Source organism: Trichechus manatus, unplaced genomic scaffold, assembly GCF_000243295.1.
Source record: "Trichechus manatus latirostris isolate Lorelei unplaced genomic scaffold, TriManLat1.0 scaffold00008, whole genome shotgun sequence".
Classification (NCBI taxonomy): Eukaryota; Metazoa; Chordata; class Mammalia; order Sirenia; family Trichechidae; genus Trichechus; species Trichechus manatus.
Genome location: NW_004443944.1, coordinates 31,645,098 through 31,663,467, shown reverse-complemented (window position 1 = coordinate 31,663,467; position 18,370 = coordinate 31,645,098). Strand labels below are relative to the sequence as shown.

At 42.2% G+C, this 18,370-nt stretch overlaps 1 protein-coding gene across 1 annotated transcript in view; it reads left to right on the top strand.

Annotated features, from left to right (window-relative positions):
* The first annotated feature begins 596 nt into the window (after positions 1 to 596).
* The window catches only part of KIF3B (kinesin family member 3B), a 44,604-nt gene continuing 26,830 nt past the window's right edge, over positions 597 to 18,370 (top strand). Inside the window, exon 1 of the mRNA XM_023725353.1 lies at positions 597 to 663. The gene's annotated coding sequence lies outside the window, so the exon portion shown is untranslated. The remainder of the gene's footprint in view (positions 664 to 18,370) is intronic.

Genomic DNA, 18,370 nt, shown 5'->3' with positions numbered 1-18,370 from the left:
TAGAAAGTTGTTGCATTCAGGTTAGGAGATGAGGGTGAGGGTGGCTTGGTGTGGTGGCACTGAAGATGGAGAACGGTGGGTACATAGGAGAAATATTTGAAAAGTAGATAAAGGGACATTGTGACTGGATGCGGGGTGAAGGAGAGGAAGGGGACAGATATGATTCCTAAGGTTTTGACTCACTGGGTGGACCCTAAATGGGAGCTACCTCAGTAGTAACATGTGAGACAAGTGAGATAGATGGATATAATAGCGCTTTGAGAAAGATCAAATGGCTGCTGAAATCTCTCGGTGCGACCAAGGCAGTGCATTCCATTTTACCAGTGGGGAAACTGAGGCACGAGATGGCCATTGGGTGGAGTCAGGCCACTCCGCGCTCGCCTCTCATCCCTTAGTTGAGGTAACAGGTACCTACTATGCGTCAGTACCGTGCCTAGCCCCGTCTGGCCCCGCCCGGCCCCTCCCGGCGGTTTTCCCTGTTCTCCTCCCGTGTCCCAATAAAGTTATTGAAATTGACGCCAGTTGCTAAGGAAGTGGGTCGCCGAGCCGGGTTGCTAAGGAAGTGAGCGTCCGCGGTCTCTCCCCATCCGGGGCAGCGGGGAATGGCTGAGCCCCGGGTTTGCCGCCGCCCCCGCCGCCTCCCGCTTTCATCTGCGGCCGCAGGTGAGTTCAGGGGTGTCCCTGGCACCCGCGGGCAGGGCCTGGCCCTTCGACCGCCTGGGATCTTCCCGGTGGCCAACGCCGCCGCCGCTTAGTTTGCTGCCCTGCCAGCCAGAGCATCCTCTGCCCTGCCTCCCTTGCATCCTCCAGCCAGCTGGGCGACCTCTCCCCTCCTCCCACCGGGCGGAGCCACAGCCCAACCCCTAGACCCGACTGCGCGGGGTCGGGGTCCACCTGGGGGCCCTGGAGCTGTGGTCAGGGCTCTAGCTCGGAAATGAGGCGGGGAAGCGAGAGCCCGGGGTCCGACCCTCGGCGTTGCTCCTGGCTCTCTGTGTGACCTTGGGCAAGTCCCTTACCCTCTCTGGCCTCAATTGGCCTGTTTGTCTAATGGTGTCCAAGCACTGGCCGCTCAGAGTGGTTAAGATGATAAGACGTGTATGTGAAAGTGCCCTAAACAGGGAGAAGGAGAATTCTTAAGGCAGCCTAGCATGGGAGCCAAGGATCCAGTTTGAAGTCTGAATGCCTGAGTTTGAAACACTGAATCTTCATTTAGTAACTTTGTGGCTGTGGGCAAGTTACTTAATCTCTCTGAGCCTTCTTTTCCCTATCTGTATAATGGGCTAATGGACCACTGTTGGAATCCAGTGAAACAAGGTATGTAAAACAAGCTGTTATGAGATGGGTGGGTGGGATGAGCAAGGCTTCCCGGAAGAGATGACATTGGGACAGGTAGAATTGAGATGTGTAGAGCACCAGCTGATATGGGTATTCCTCCCACTGTTGATATCTCCCCACCCCCAGTTTTACTTCTCCATTCTCCTCAGAGCAAGGCAGGTAGGGTGGATTTCTACAAGTAGCCCTGGTGGGGGAAACGGTGAGGTCAGGTTCTTGTAAATGGTTGGAGTTATGGTCTTTTTTCCTACTTGGGCCTTGTTGATCCTCCCAGAGGAAAAAGGGTGTCTTTATGTCTTTTGGAAAGTGCTTAGAGCAGTAATAGCTGTTTACAAGTATATGATTAAGAAGCACTTCTTAGGTACATTATCTCATTTAATCTTCACATAGACTTTCCCAGGTGATGTCATTCCCATTTCACAGATGAGGAAACTGAGGCTCAGAAAAGTGATGGACTTGCCCCAAGAATCATAGTTATTAAGTGATGAAGCTGGACATGTTTCCTGGTAAATCCTGTATTTTCTCCCCCACACCATGATGTCTCTGATTTCTCAGCAGTAGCTGTTACAAGGCCATAAGAGTATTCTTTTGTTACTTCTAACTGCTATGGCTGGAAGCTTTTCTTCCAACGACAAGGAAACAAGATCTGTCTTAAAGCTTCATTTAAATAGATACCATCCAAAGTGTGGACCATAAACAATTACCTCAAAGAGCTGGAATGTTTAAAAGGGGGCTTCTCTGCCCCTCAGTCCTCTCTTCTTTAAAATGAGGGGAGGAGACTAGATGATATCTGAAGGCCCTTTCAGTGCTGTTGTACAAGTCTGATTGCAAGCTAGGGGTTAAAAGCATGGAACCAGACTGCCTGGGTTCAAATCTTGGCTCTACCACTTCCAAGCCTCTTGCCACTGAGCAATTTACTTCATCTCTTTGTGCTGCAGTTTCCTCATTTGTAAAATGCAGATTATAATACTACCAACCATGTATGACTGTTGTGAGGATTTATTTGAGCCTACGTATGTAAACGCTAGACTGCTAGCCAAAAGGTTGGCAGTTCAAACCCACTCAGAGGAGCCTTGGAAGACAGGCCTGGCAATCTGTTTCCAAAAGGTTTCAGCCTTGAAAACCCTATGGAGCAGTTCTCTGTACACATGGGGTCGTCAGGAGTTGGAATCAACTTGACAGCGATAACAACAACAACAGTACATGAAAAGTGCATGGCATATTTGGTAAGTGTGTGCTATTGTCATTATTGCTATTTGGTCTTAGCCCAGCACCTGTACCATAGTTTATGTTTTATTTCTGATTGGTGAATGAATAAATTAAAATACGTGATGGTGATACCAGATCTGTCAACCTCACAAGGTCATGGCAGGCATGAGCCAGTAGCTATCATAGTATTATATAAATGTAGTTATTATTAAAGGGAATAAGGAAGACCAAAGAAGAGTTGATATCTTTGAATTGTGGTTTAGCGAAGAATATTGAATATACCATGGACTGCCAAAAGAACGACCAAATCTGTCTTGCAAGAAGTACAACCAGAATGCTCCTTAGAAGCAAGGATGGCGAGACTACGTCTTACATACTTTGGACATGTTGTCAGGAAGATCAGTCCTTGGAGAAGGACATTATGCTTGGTAAAGTACAGGGTCAGTGAAAAAGAGGAAGATCCTCAATGAGATGGATTGACACAGTGGCTGCAACAATGGGCTCACGCATAACAACGATTGTTAGGATGATGCAGGACCCAGGACCAGGCAGTGTTTTGTCCTGTGGTGCATAGGGTCGCCGTGAGTCGGAACTGACTCGGTGGCAGTTAACAACAACACAACTTTCTTAAAGGGTTGCACCAGAAACCTGCAGTCCCTGGCCAGAATGGGTCGCAAGGAAGGATGAAAGCTTGTGGTAGGATGCCAGGTTTGGTAGCCCATCACCTAATGCAGTAAAGGGTATATGGAGATCAGACCTATCTCCAGATTCTTCAAGGAACCCAGAGCTTAATTTGCAAATTAACTAGCATTTGAAATGATTTGACTTCTTTAAATGAATTCATGTCTTGGCTTTGCTCCCTCTATAGTGTAAAGCCACCCATTCAGATATCTTTTATTGTGTCCATAGGCCTGGATTAGAAGCCTTGAGTTGCTCTCTCAGCAACCTTTTTAATCCACTGATTTACGGGTCCCTAGGAAGGAGCCTGCTCTGCTGGTGGTTAGTGATACAGTGCTCTCTGTTGTCTGGTCCCTCGCGGTTTACAAATGCTCACGTATTCTTTCACCCATTTGGTCTTATCAATAACCTGTGAGGAAGGTAAGGTGCAGATTAAGATCCGCATTTTACAGTTTATGAACCTGAGGTTAAGAGAAGCCATGCTGCTAGTAAGTGGCCCATTTTAAATTAGAATCCAGGGTTTCCTACTCTGAGTTCTCTGGCTACTGTGCTGCCTGGGATTCATTCACTTACCATTTGCTGAGTGCCTGGTATGTGTCAGGATACAGTGGTGGAGAGATCGACACGGTCCCTGTTCTCAAGCAGCTTACATTCTAGTGGCAGCAGACAGGCAAATAAACCAATAACTGGACAAGATAATTTGGATAGGGATAAGTGCTATGAAGACAATAAAGTAGTGCTGTCATAGAGTAACCTCTGAAGAGGGTTTGGGAAGCTGCTACCTTAATTGCATGATCAGAGAAGACCTCTCTAGGATGGTGACATTTTTGGTGAAATTTGTTGCTAAGAAGGGGCCAGCCATTTGAAGATCTGGCAGAAAGAACAGCAACAGTAAAGGCTGTGAGGTGGGAACAAGCTTGATAAGTTCCAGGAACTGCAAGAAGGCTAGAGTGGCTGGAGCTGGGAGGGTGGGGGGGGGGGGGGGGGGAGTGGAGAGGTGGGCCAACGTGAGGAGGTCCCAGATTGTATAGGGCCTTGTAGGCTAGAGTAAGGAGTTGGGATTTTATTCTAAAAGCAACGGGAAACCATTGAAGGTTTTTTTAAGAAGGGGAGTGCCTTTTTTTTTTTTTTTTTTAAATCACTCTGGCATCCATGTGGCCAGTGAATTTTAGGGCACATAAGAGTGGCATCCAAGAGACTAGTTAGGAGGTTAGGCGTGAGATAATGGTGGCCTTCTAGAGTGGTGGCAGTGGAGATGGGAAAAATGGAGGGTTTAGGGTATGTTTTGGAGGTAGAACTAGCAGGATGGTGGGAGGGAGGAGAATGAGAGGAATAAAAAATGACTCCTGGGTTATTGGCCTGAGTAATTCCATAGATGTTGGTGGTGCCATCTGCCTCTAAAATGATGAGAGAGCTTTTTGGTAAAGTACTTAGTAAGGAACAATTAGCTATTGTTCACTCTGAATCTCTTGGAGGAGGGGCCAAGGTGTAAACATCATACTTTATAGTCTGCACCGAGGATATCCCAGATTATGCTAAAGGAAGACAGCCAGGTACATCTAATTGAAGGCTTCATCTTGGACACCTCTAAGCCCTGCTTTTCTCACAGTCTGGCTCTCTGCCGGCTTGTGGAGCAGCAGGTGTGGGCCTTGCTAGGGCAGTGCCCATCTGTGTTGTGCTGTTGGCATTGCTATCCTGACTGGATCTTTGACTTGATAGAGTCTGGCCAGCTCTGGGAGAGAGTGGAATTGCTAGTGAAACTCTCTCTCAGTGCCGCAAAGGGCCACACCCCTCCCTGCCAAAGTGGTTCTTTCCTTGGCCATAGAATGACTTCTCTAAAGTTTCAGAGCTTTTGATTTGGGAATCTGCTGAAAAGCTGCTATGTTCTGCCAGAATTCCTAGAGGATCCTTGAATGAACTGTCATTCCTGAGCAAAGGAATTCAATCCTCCTTTTCATATATTCCAATAATTGCACTTGTAAATTTAGGCATGGTAAATTACAAACAGTAAGACTAATAATCTTACTGCTACCACTTGTTTAGCTTTGTTTATAACAGTCTTTCCTATGCGTTCTCATTTACTACTTTTCAGTCGTTTGAGATCATGTGGAATATATATTATCCCCGTTTACAGATGAAGACTTTGCTATACCATGAGGTCACTTTTTTTTTTAATTGTTGTACTTTAAGTGAAAGTTTACAATTCAAGTTAGTCTCTTATACAAAAATTTATACATACATTGTTATGTGACCCTAATTGCTCTCCCTGTACTATGTCAGCACACTCCTCTTTTCCACCCCTGATTTCCCATGTCCATTCAACCAGCTCCTGACCCTCTCCGCCTTCTCATCTCACCCCTGGACAGAAGCTGCCCATTTAGTCTCATGTATCTACTTGAGCTAAGAAGCACACTCTTCATGAGTATCATTTTATGTCTTATAGTCCAGTCTACTCTTTGTCTGAGGAGTTGGCCTCGGGAATGGTTTTAGTTCTGGGTTGACAGAGAGTCTGGGGGTCATGCTTTCTGAGGTTCCTCCAGTCTCAGTCAGACCATTAAGTCTGGTCTTTTTACTAGAATTTGAGTTCTTCACCTCACTTTTCTCTTGCTCCATCAGGGACTCTCTGTTGTGTTCCCTGTCAGGGCAGTCATTGGTGGTAGCTGGGCACCATCTAGTTCTTCTGGTCTCAGGCTGATGCAGTCTCTGGTTTATGTGGCCCTTTCTGTTTTTGTTTTTAATAATATTTTATAGTGTTTTCAGTGAAGGTTTACATAGCAGTTTAGGTTCCCATTCAACAATTTCTACATAAGTTGTTCAGTGACATTGGTTACATTCTTCACAATATGTGCACATTCTCATTATTTCCATTCTGCTTGTTTTGTTTCCATTAATGTAGTTTACCTGCCCCCCTTACATTCTCGTCTTTGTTTTAGAGTAATTGTTGACTGTTTGATCTCATATAGGTGATTTTTTAAAGGAGCACAGTACTTATGGGTGATATTCTTTATTTTTTTAGCAATTTATTATTTAGCTACAAGGTGACCTTGGGTTAGTTTTGGTTCAAGGTTTGTAGAGTATCTCAGGGCACTTGTCTCGGGGAGTCCTCCAGTCTTAACCAGTCCAGTAGGTCTGGTTTTTTAGAAATTTGAGGTTCTGTTCCACATTTTTCTCCCATTCTATCAGGGTCCATCTGTTGTGGCCCTGATTAGAATGGTCGTTAGTAGTAGCTGGGCACCATTTAGTTCTTCTGGTCTCAGGGTGGATGAGGCCATGGTTTGTGTAGACTGTTTGTCCTGTAGACTACTTTCTTCTTTGAGCCTTTGGTTTCCTTCTTTCTCTTTTGCTCTGGACGAGTAGAGACCAATAGTTGTTTCTTAGATGGCTGGAGGTCACTTGTTTTTGCCAATAGTAGTAAGCACCTGCTAGGTGGTGGGTTAGGTAGATCCTTGCTGCTCAAAATGTGCTCTGCATGATAGAGGAATCTGTGACCCCCCGGGAGCTTGTTAGAAATACAGCATTTAGGCCTAGATCTAATACCAGAGTCTGCATTTTACCAAGATCCCTGGTGTTCCCTGTGTCCATTGAAGTTTGAGCTGTGCTGATGTAGGTAATAAGCAGCTAAAAAAGGACTTGAGAGTGATAATAAAAGTAACAGTAATTGCTGACATTTATTGACCCAAGCCCTGTTTTAAGCACTTTACATATGTTGTCTCATTTAAATCTCATAGAACCCTGTGACATTAATTATTAATTAATTAATACTATTGTACTGTTATTAATTCATTTTCCAGAAGAAGAAAGTAGAGGCACAGAAAAGGCTAATAGTTCCCCAAATCCACTAGTTCTAATCCCCAGTCTGTTGCTCTTTCTGCCACTCACTCTACGGCATGATGGATTACTTTTATATGGCCTTTCTTGCCATGGTCTTGTAACTCCCACCAAATGATTGGGGGACTATGCAGATAAGGTACTTGTGGCCCACCAAGGGGATTGGACAGCTTGCTGCTGATGCAAATAAGGTGCATGGAACCCTTGTGAGGGTGGGACCATGCAAATAAGGTGTATGGAACCCTGAGGGGATTGGTTAGTTTTGCCATCTGCTAGGCTTGAAAGGGAGTCAATCCCAGAGCAGAGAGAGGGCCTCACTACTACCAAGAAGAAGAGACGGGAGCAGAGTGTGTCCTTTGGACCCAGGGTCCCTGTGCTGAGTACCACCTAGACCCAGGAGAGAGAGAGAGACAGAGAGACAGAGAGCTGTAATACCAGAGATGGTGCAAGACGCTGAAAAGCAGTGGCAGAGAAACAGTGGCAACAGAACCAGGAGACTGGTGTGAGACACTGCAGTGGGCATCCCAGCTCATGCAGCAAGGTGGTTACAATGGGCATGCCAACCTATGGAGCAAGAGAGCTGAGGAGGGTTCCTGGTGGAGTTGTGTGCCTTGTGGCACTTGTTGGCTGAGCTAGGCTTGCCGATCCATGGAGTGAGAGTTGAGCACCTTTGGGCTGAGGCTTACTGGTGGAGTGGGGTGCCCCTGGGCACTTATTGGCAGGACTAAAGAGCTTTGTAACACTTGCCCGAGCAGGGCAGAGGCTGGGCCTAGGGGCTAAGGGCCAAGAAGCTGAGAGACTGAGGGTTAAAGAGAGGCCTGCTGCCAGAAGAGGCTGTCCTGATTGAAGAGCTATATCCTGAGTCATTCCTGATCCTGAATTTTACCCTGTTACTTCCCTAATAAACCGTGTAATCGTGAGTATTGTCTGAGTTCTGTGTTGCCATTGCAACGAATTATTGAACCCAGCAGAGAGGTAGAGAGTGCCGTGGGAGGGACGGCTGGCATCAGAATTGGTAAAAAGGTCGGAGAGTGGAGATATGTCTGACCTCCATTCTCATAGGAGTCAGCCTTGGGCTAATATTGATGTTGATGATTCTCTTTTCTTCCCCTTGTGAAGTTAGAGGAGGTCAGATGTCCCTGCGTCATTTTTTTTACGCTCGTTCATCTATTTTTCAGGTGGCCAGTGACCACATACCTGGATGTCTTGTCAAAGGTCTTTCTCTTCCATACCTGGGTAACTAATTTTAAATGCTGATGAATAAAGTGACTTCAGAGAATGAGGAAACCAAGGGGGAAAACCCTTGAGCTATTTTAGCATTACTAAGTGAGCCCTGGTGGCACAGTGGTTAAAACGCTCTGTTGCCAGCCAAAAGGTTGGGTATTCGAACCTACCAGCCGCTCAGCAGGAGAAAGATGTGGCAATTTGCTTCCATAAAGACTGCAGCCTTGGAAACCCTGTGCTTTGGAAACCCTCTGGGGCAGTTCTACTCTGTCCTGTAGGATCGCTGTGGACTTGATAGCAGTGGGTTTGTTTTTTTTGTTTTTTATGGGTGTCAATTACTTGATTGGTAAGGCGACAGATAACCAGTTTGGTAAGATCCTCTACGTTTCACACTTCTTAGTGGCCTAACTCCTGAAGCAGGTAAGAATTGTGAGCTTGCATTCTGAGTCATTTAGCCCTAAGCTATTTCCTGAATCTGGTGATAATATCCACACATAGTGAGAAGAGGGTTCCAGGGGGTGCACTAAAGCCCTATAATACAGCTGGCTAACTGTAAAAGATTCAACTCTTAGTGCCTCATTTTTTCTCTCCCTGCCCTGTGGGCCCATTATTTTTACTTTCAACATCTTATCTCCCCAGAGTCTTAGATTTCTTGGTCAAGATCTCTGTCACCACAAGACATTCTGGGGTGAAAAAGGCAGTGGGACCAGGGGGGAGGCAAAATTCTAATAGCAGTTCTGCCACTTGCTGTGTGACCTTTGGCAAGTAACTCAACCTCTCTGGACCTCTGTTTTTATGTATGCAAAATAAGGACATGAGGTAGTCTCCCAGGCCCTTTTAGCTCCGCCCAAAAGACCGAGCCTTCAGTTGGGCAATATTTTCTTCCTTGGTGACTTCATTTTGGGCTTTCTTGCAAACCTTCTGGAGTGGGGCCTTTAGAGCAAATTTTCTTGGCAGTCAGGGAGCGTTACAATCAGCTCATCTTACCAGCATCACACATCTGCATGGCAGCTTGGGATGTGTGTGTTTAAGGCTCATTTAATCATGGTGACACATTGTGTCTCTTCACTTTGTCACACTGATTGTGGACATTGAGCTCCTCACACATAGGCAAATCTGTCTTTAGTGTGAATTTATTTAAATCATTTGCATTAGAGAGCAAACAGTGATAATTATGGTAGGTGTGGTTTTATTTTAAAAAATTTTTGGCTAGATTTTTGCAGCATTTGCGTTTTGTCATGCTTGAGCGTAGAGTATAAGTGGAAATGTGTCCAAGTGAAATAGAAATTGTCACAGATTACTGGAAGTTTGTGACTTAATGCTGTTACCCACCCTGGGGTCTTTCATATTACCTTCAGCGTGGTTCAGGAATGGCTTGTTTGGGGTTTTATTTGCGACAGGAATTAAACAGAAACTGAAAGCTCATAGCATGATCTCCAGCAGCTTAGTGGATTGCAGTAATCATGACTTTATAACACATTTCAAGAACCTAAGCAAAAAATCTAACTGGTAAATTGTAAAAGATTCCATCCTGGTAAGATAAAATATCAACTCAAGATACTTAAGATAACCACAAGAAGATAGTCCTTGGTGGAAATATTTACTGGTTTTGCAAGATCTGCAATAACGAGTCAGATTCTAGCTTGAGAAATGTATGCAGTGTTTTTCCTCCTTTATTTCTTCCATTGCCGGCATTTCTTTAAATAGATTTTTTTCTGATTATAAAAATAGTCAACTCCCACTGAGGAAAAATGAGGAAGATCCTAAAAAGATTAAAGTAAATAATATTCACCTTAAGTCCCACCACTCAGGTATAACCACTGTTAACGTTTTACTGTCCATGTGCAAATATATTCCTAACTATATTTTATCTCATGGATGTGCAGTTCTTACTGTTACCCCATTGTTGGACACTTTGGCTATTTTTAGTATTTTGATGTTACAAATAATACTACAGAGCACATCTTAATGATTATCTTTGCATAAACATTGGTCTGTATTTCTGATGATGTCTTTAAACTAGATTCTTCAGTCATTAAGAAATTTTAAGCATAAAGTCAGCCTTCTTAAATAATGTTCTTAACAAGATAGTATCTAAATAAATAAAATGGAAAGGATAGACATTATTATAAGTTTGGGGAAAAATTACCTGGGATAATTGTATCCTAATACAATTTTCAGCTTACTTGTCCATTTGAAGATATATTTTTAGATAGGTGTACTCAAAGTGTATTTCCTATTTTGGATTTGGAAATGTTTGCTTAACATTATTTCGTAACCATTTTTGCATGTTTCCATGTTTAGTAGTTCTTGAACTACTAAACTTTCTCTAGCTTTTGTCATTTCAGTGGTGTCCAGCTTTTTGCAATTACATATAATGCTGTAGCGAACTTCTTTGCTTCTTCAACTTCATAGTGAACAATTCTAAATAAGTGGTTTGGGAAAATTTTTAATAGGTTTTCTCAGCCTTCTTTCTCTTCTTCTCTTTAATCCGTTTTCCTCTCTGATGCAGAATGCCCTATAAATAGGACCCAGAGCATGGGCCTTTGGCATTTAAGCCCTTTATTCCCTGAACAGGCTGTTTGTTGGTGACTTTAGCCAGAAATATTGTACGTACATTACTGGTTTTGTACACTGTGAGCTGTGAGAGCAAGCATATCATTATGGAATTGGACTATGAACCAAGACAGTTCTGATGGACTTTTGGAGGATTTTAAAGAAGTATTTAATTCATCATATTACTGAAAAAAATCTTGTGATTTATAGGAAATTCTGTTTGATCACCTTTGGGAATAGTTTACTATAGAGGTAGCATACATAGGCAGAGCTTCTCAAACATTATCGTGCACATGAATCACCTGTTGTTAGTTCATAGAACGGCTTCATGGGGGTTTTTTTGGCTGTAATCTTAATGGAAGCAGATTGCCAGACCTTTTCTTCCACGGTACTGTTGGGTGGGTTCGAACTACCAACCTTTAGGTTATTAGGTGAGTGCAAACCATTTCTGCTACCCAGGGACCTTCATGAATCACTTGGGGATCTTGATAAAATGTGATTCTGATTCATGGGATCTGGAGTGGGGTCTTAGATTCTGCAGAACTAAACCAGGTGGAACAGAGGAAGATTTTAGATGACCCTTGAACATAACATCCTAAGTTAGGTTGAGTCACGTGGTGAGTTATTCCCTTTTAAATTCTCTTTTGGGTCTTCTGACTATGTCGAGGAGAGGATTTTCCTGGTACTAGTCTGTTTCTTTCTAATCAACCTCCCTTTCTAATCAGGAGAGGTGAGGTCTTAGGCCTTAGGTAAGTGGCAGTATCTAAGCTAGCGTTTAATAACATTGTTTTGTGTCCTTATATTTATTTTTACAGTTATTTTCTATTTATGACAAGTGATAGTGATATTAAATTTTTTTTGAAATACATTTGCATTAAAGGAAAATTGATTTTAAGAAAAATCTTGAGTAAATAACAGTGCGTGATTATGGCAAAAATTGTGAAGAGGTGATCAAATTTTTGGGACATGCTGATGTGGAGAAAAGGCCATGGACTTTGGAGCCAGGTAGACTGGTTTCTGCTTGCGTTGCAACTTATTAACTCTGTGTGCATGTTACTTCTCTGTCCAAACCTCAATTTTTTTCTCCTACAAAATGGAGCAGGGCAGAAGGCTCCTTCCGTGGGCCAGGCTCTGTAGTACTTGTTTTCATTGGACCCTCACAAAGCCTCAAGGAGCAGGGTATTAATGGTATTCCCATTTCACAGATGAAGAAATAGGCTCAGAGGGTGAAGGAACTTGCATATGGAGTTCCAGAGCTAGGAGTGGTAGAGCTGGGTTTCAGTCCCCAGTGTGTCAAAATCTCTTTTGTGATTCCAGGCTGCCTCTCCCTTTTAAATACAGATTTTGCTATAGCCCTCTCTATCCAGCTGAAGGGCAGCCTGATTAAAGTAGAAAGCCATTGGTCAGAGGGCAGTTATTTTTATATTCTGGGAAATTTCAAGATAGATAAAAGTAGAATAGTATAATGAACCACGAACCCATGATTCAGCGACCGCAGTTATTAGCACATGGCAATCATGTTTCACCTGTATCACCCATCCACCCCATCCCCATCCTCTGTTGTTTTCAAACAGATCCCGGACAGCATATGTTTTCATCTGAAGATACTTCTGTGTGTGTGTTTTAGTTTCCTAGGGCTGCTGTAAGAAATGACCATAAGCTGGATGGTTTAAAACAACAGAAATTTATTCCCTCACAGTGCTAGAGGCTAGAAGTCTGAAATCAAGGTGTCAGCATGGCCATGCTCTCTCTGAAGGCGAAAGGGGAGAGTCTGTTCCGTGCCTTTCTCTTAGCTTCTGGTGTTGCCAGCAATCCTTTGAGTTTCTTGGCTTGTAGACACACCACTGCAATCTCTGCCTCTGTCGTCACATGCTATTCTCCCTGTGTCTGTCTCTGTGCCTAGGACTTCAGCATAACTTTTCGAGGGATGCATTTCAACCCACAACAGTATGTATCTCTACAAGATAAGAACCTTTTTAAAAAACATAACCAAAATACCATTTTCACACCTAAAAAAGTAATAGTAATTCTTTAACATCATCAAGTATCCAGCAAATTTCCCTGATTATCTCATGCATTTTTTAACAGTTGGTTTGTTTGAATCATGATCTAAATAAGGGCCCCAAACAAAGGCCACATGTTGCATTTGGTTGATTATGTCTTTTAAGTCTGGGTGTAAATTTTTACCAGAGAAATAGCTACAACTTCATTTCTTTCCTGGGTAAGTACATGGGACAAGAAGTTCCTGGCAGAAAGGCTCTTTCAGCTTCATAGTTAGTGGTGGTCCCGAGCATGGGCTCTGTGTGTCAGTGAGCGTGTGACCGGGCACGCTGTGGTGGGAGGAAGTGATGTAGCCTGGGGAGGGGCAAGATGGCACCTTTTGTCAAAAAGGAACATGCACAGCATTTCCACCTCTAGGAATGAATCCTACCAATTTACTCCCACATGTGCCTAAAGGTGTATGTCCAGGATATTCACTGCAGCATTGTTTGCAGTTGGAAAAGACCAGAAACAATCAGAATGTCCCTCAGTAGGGGACTGATCAAATACATTGTGAGAGTACCCGTGACAGCTAGGCAACTGTTAAAAAAAAGGGAGAGGTTTTCTCCAAGATCTCTATAAAGTTAGTATGTGGAATGGTGTACGGTATACTTCTACTAGAGTTTAAAAAAAATGCACTAGTAATACAGATATATGTGCGCTTACATCTGCATCAAGTATCTGTCAGGGGTAGGGAGAAGTTTTGCTTGTTTACTGTATACTCTTGTGTGTGGGTTGAGTGGTTTTAACCTGTGTGTATATTGATACTACCAACTTACTCCCACATATACCTAAATTTACATGTAGGAGTAAATTTACCAATTTACACACACACGTATATGCAGATGTATACCAACAATCACAAAGATGGCACAGGACTGGACAACATTTCCCTCTGTTATACATAAGGTTGCCATGAGTCAGAGCCAACTTGATAGCAGCTAACAACAACATATACATATGAACATGTATGTGTGTATGTGTTTAAAAATATGTGTTTATATGTGCGTTTCTGAGTAAGACAAACCTAGTTTTGACTCCTGACTGTTCCACTTAATTGCTGTGCAACCTTGGGCAAATTATTTCTTTGCACCTCTGATCCTTATTTATAAAATGGAGCTAATACATAAACCTTCCTTGTAAGTGATTTTGAGGATTGAAAGAGAAATGCACATAAAGCTCTTGATATACCACGAGTTGTGACTGTTGAATACAGCCAAATCCCAGATCCATACTGATTCTGAATAGGAGGTTACCTCTAGACTTGACTAAATTTTTATGAATATATTTTTGAATGTTTCACAATTGATACAAAAGTTTTCTCTCCCCCTTCTTCCGGTAGATGTGCTTCTTTGTTTGCCTGTTCATGTCATCAAATGATGTAATGTGTGGTATCAGTTGAATTCAGGACAGGCATTTATTTGTTCATATTTCTTGTCTGTGACCATTCTAGTTTCTTCCCAGAGAATGAGCCTGTCCTCTCGACACTTAAGCTGAAATCAAGGTGCTAGACTTTTTAACCAAAGAAAAAATAATGTTATTGTTTTTTTCCTGATTATAAAAAACAAAATACACGCATCCATCAAAAAAGTCCAGAGAAAGTTAAAAAAAAAAAAATTGCAAGCTCACCACCCAGGATCAACATTGCTTCCATTTCCTGAGTATTTATTACATGCTTGTACTAGGCTGAGCATTTAACATTAATTAGCTCATTTAGCCCTTAGAATAGTTATTTAAGGTAAGTGTTATTATTAACTCCATTTTATAGATTAAGAAACTATGACTTATGTCACTTCCTCAAGATTTTACAGCTAATAAGTTGCAGAGCAGAGATTCAAACCCAGACCTGTTGAACACTAAAGGTCATGCTTTTACCCATGATGTTATACTGTCTCCCCCACATCCTTCTCTGCACATGTGCGTGTACACATATAAACATAAATTACATCATATCTTCTCATCTTTGAATACTTAGGGCTTCATTACCATTCTTAATGATTACACTTCCCCATTGTATCCATAATCTAACCAATCCCTTATTGGTGAGTATTTAGGTGGTTAAAGATGGTGGTATTATAAACATAAACATGTACATACATCTTTGCACGTGTATTCAGTTATTCAATTTTGTCCTTAAAATCCAGGAAATGGAATTACTGTTTCAAAGGGGGCATTTACATTTAGATTTTTTTTTTTAATTAAAACATTTTCTTGTGTTTTTGGTGAAAGTTTATATAGCAATTAGGTTCCCATTTAACAATTTCTACATAATTTGTTCAGTGACATTGGTTACATTTTCCAGTGTGTCAACTTTCTCATTATTTCTGTTCTGGTTTTTCCATTTCCAGGAATCTAGTTTCCTTGCCTTCTTGTCTTTGCTTTTGAGTAAATATTGATCATTTGATCTCAAGTAGATGATTTTTTTTTAATTGAGCTTTATTTAGACGAAGGTTTACAGATCAATTTAGTTTCTCGTTGAACAATTAATACACTTATTGTTTTGTGACATTGGTTTCCAACCCCACAATGTGTCAACACTCTCCCTTTTTCGACCCAGGGTTCCCTATTATCAGCTTTCCTGTCGCCTCCTACCTTCTCCTGGGTTGATGTGCCCATTTAGTCTCGTTTTGTTTTATGGGCCTGTCTAATCTTTGGCTGAAGGCTGAACCTCAGGAGTGACTTCAGTACTGAGTTAAAAGGGCGTCTGGGGGCCATACTCTTTGGGGTTTCTCCAGTGTCTGTCAGACCAAAAAGTCTGGTCTTTTTTTGTGAGTTAGAATTTTGTTCTACATTTATCTCCAGCTCTGTCCGGGACCCTCTATTGTGATCCTGTCAGATCAGTTAGTGGTGGTAGCTGGGCACCATCTAGTTGTGCTGGACTCAGTCTGGTGGAGGCTGTGGTAGTTGCGGTCCATTAGTCCTTTGGACTAATCTTTCCCTCATGTCTTTGGTTTTCTTCAGTCTCCCTTGCTCCAGACGGGGTGGGACCAGTGGAGTTATAGATGATTTTTTTAAAGGAGCACGGTACTCATGAATGATATTGTTTATTTTACCAGGCATTCTGTTATTTAGCTAAAAGATGACCTCATGGAATAGTTTTCATTCTAGGATTAAAGAGTATCTCAGGGTGATAGTGTCAGGGAATCCTCCAATCTCAGCTGGTCCAGTAAGTCTGGACTTTTTAAGAATTTGAGTTCTATTTTTAAGAATTTGAATTGCTTCTGCTCTATCAGAATCCATCTATTATGTTCCTAATCAGAATGGTCAGTAGTGGTAGCCGGGCACCATGTAGTTCTTCTGGTCTCAGGGTAGATGAGGTCATAGTTTGTGTAGACCGTTAGTCTTGTGGACTAGTTTCTTCTCTGATTCTTTGGTTTCCTTCTTTCTCCTTTACTCCAGACACATAGAGATCAGTAGTTGAATCTTACATGGCCGCTTGCAAGCTTTTAAAACCCAGACACTACTCACCAAACTAGAATGTTAAAACATAAACTTTACGTAGTGTATTATGCCAGTTGACTGTTACCCCACGAGACTATGGTCCTAAGCTTTCAGACCCCATAAATCAATCCCATGAGGTGTTTGGTTAAGTCTAAGGAAGTATCTGTATTTGTGCCGCATATGTGCTCTGTTGTGTACATGAATATATATGGATACATGCACTTATATACATACATATCTGTATATAGATAAATCTATATATGCCCACGTATATACACACATATACATATCTATACACTTATATGCATACATACATACATATGTAACCTCACTCGTATTTTTTAGTCGTTGCGCAGTTGTATATGTCATAGCATTTGCCAAAAATGTCCTTTTTTCTCGCATATTTCTTAGTGACATCATTTACCTTGGTCAAGCTGTGCACCCTTTACCCACCTCTCAACTTTTGATATTGATTGCTCAATTGTCCTCAAATAAATTGTGGCTCTTATGTATTATAACGGACATTTTGAAACTTTTTAGGCAGTTCACACAACTGTTTGGCTTAAAAAAAAAGATATGTATTTATAAACAGTGCCTATAATAACAATGGAATGTCTTATATTAGTCTGTTATTTTGACATCTTTGCTCTGAATGCCATTTGGGACCGAGGCTACATAACATGTTACATTGACATTAGAAAGTTAAACATTGCATTGCCATGGTACCCAGAGCAGCTTTTTTATGAAGCTTCACCATAAAGTTGGGACAGGTAGTTTTACTGCTAGGTACCTTAGTTCATCAATTAAAACTTTTTTTTTTTTTTTTTTAGTATGTTATATTCATACCAAAAAACAAACCAAATCTGTTGTTGTCCAGTTGATTCTGACTCATAGCGACCCCATGTGTTACAGAGTAGAACTGCTCCATAGGGTTTTCTTGGCTGTAATCTTTACAAAAGCAGATTGCTGGGCCTTTCTTTGACCGTGCCTGTGGGTGGGTTTAAGCTGCCAACCTTTAGCTTAACTAGTTAAACGCAAACCACTTGTGCTGCCCAGGGACCTTTATATTCATAGTGGTCAGTAAAAATTCTGTGAATGGATAGATGAAATGGGAGGAAAAATGAGTTTAACACTTGGATGGATATTAGTTTCCTTAATTAGTTTACAAAATTTTTTTGTTTGTTTTCCTCTCTATTTTGTGAGTAGGTAATACACTCACAGGAGCCCTGACTGCACATTCATTAAGAGCTCGGCTGCTAACCAAAAGGGTCAGCAGTTCGAATCCACCAGCTGCTCCTTGGAAACCCTACGGAGCAGTTCTACTCTGTCCTATGGGGTCTCTGTGAGTCGGAATCGACTTGATGGCAGTGGGTTACGGGTTTTATGCGTTCGTGATTCAAAATTTAAGAGGTATCAAAGGTATACAACGTAAAGTCTCCCTCCCATCCTTGGCCCTCAGCCACCTAACTCTTTTCCCTGCAGCAACCAGTGTTATATGGCTCTTGCATGTCCCTCCAGATACATTTTATGTAATATAAGTAAATATAAAACTAATCCCTTAACACAAATTCCACGTCGTTTTAAAAGCCCTACAGGGCCATGGTGTTATTTTGCAACTGGAGATTATATTGTTTTGAAAATTGGGTAACTCCCGCGTGGTAACTGGCCATTCTAGGAACGAAAGACTCAGAATTGGACTTGCTTTCTTCCTGTGGTTCAGGGATTGCAAACAAGGAGGCCTGAGACTTCAAAACAATTAGAAACAGTTGTGAAAGAGAGCAGTCATGATGATAGTGATGAGGTGGATACAGAGGAGAAACAGCCGCTTCCCCTGAGAGAAGCCTGCAAAGCAGGTTGGTTTGGGCTGGTTAATAGGGAGTCAGTCGCTTTTATCTTCTTGCCGAGTATTGCAGTGCTCTTCCAATGGCTCGTGGACCGTATTGTGATCTATCGCTTGGGCTGCATTTCAGACACTCAGAGTCCTTGAATTCCTAGCCAAGCAGTTGGCAGGTAGTTAGCTGGTCTGAGACTGGGGGACATTGAGTTGGGATGCACTGATTAG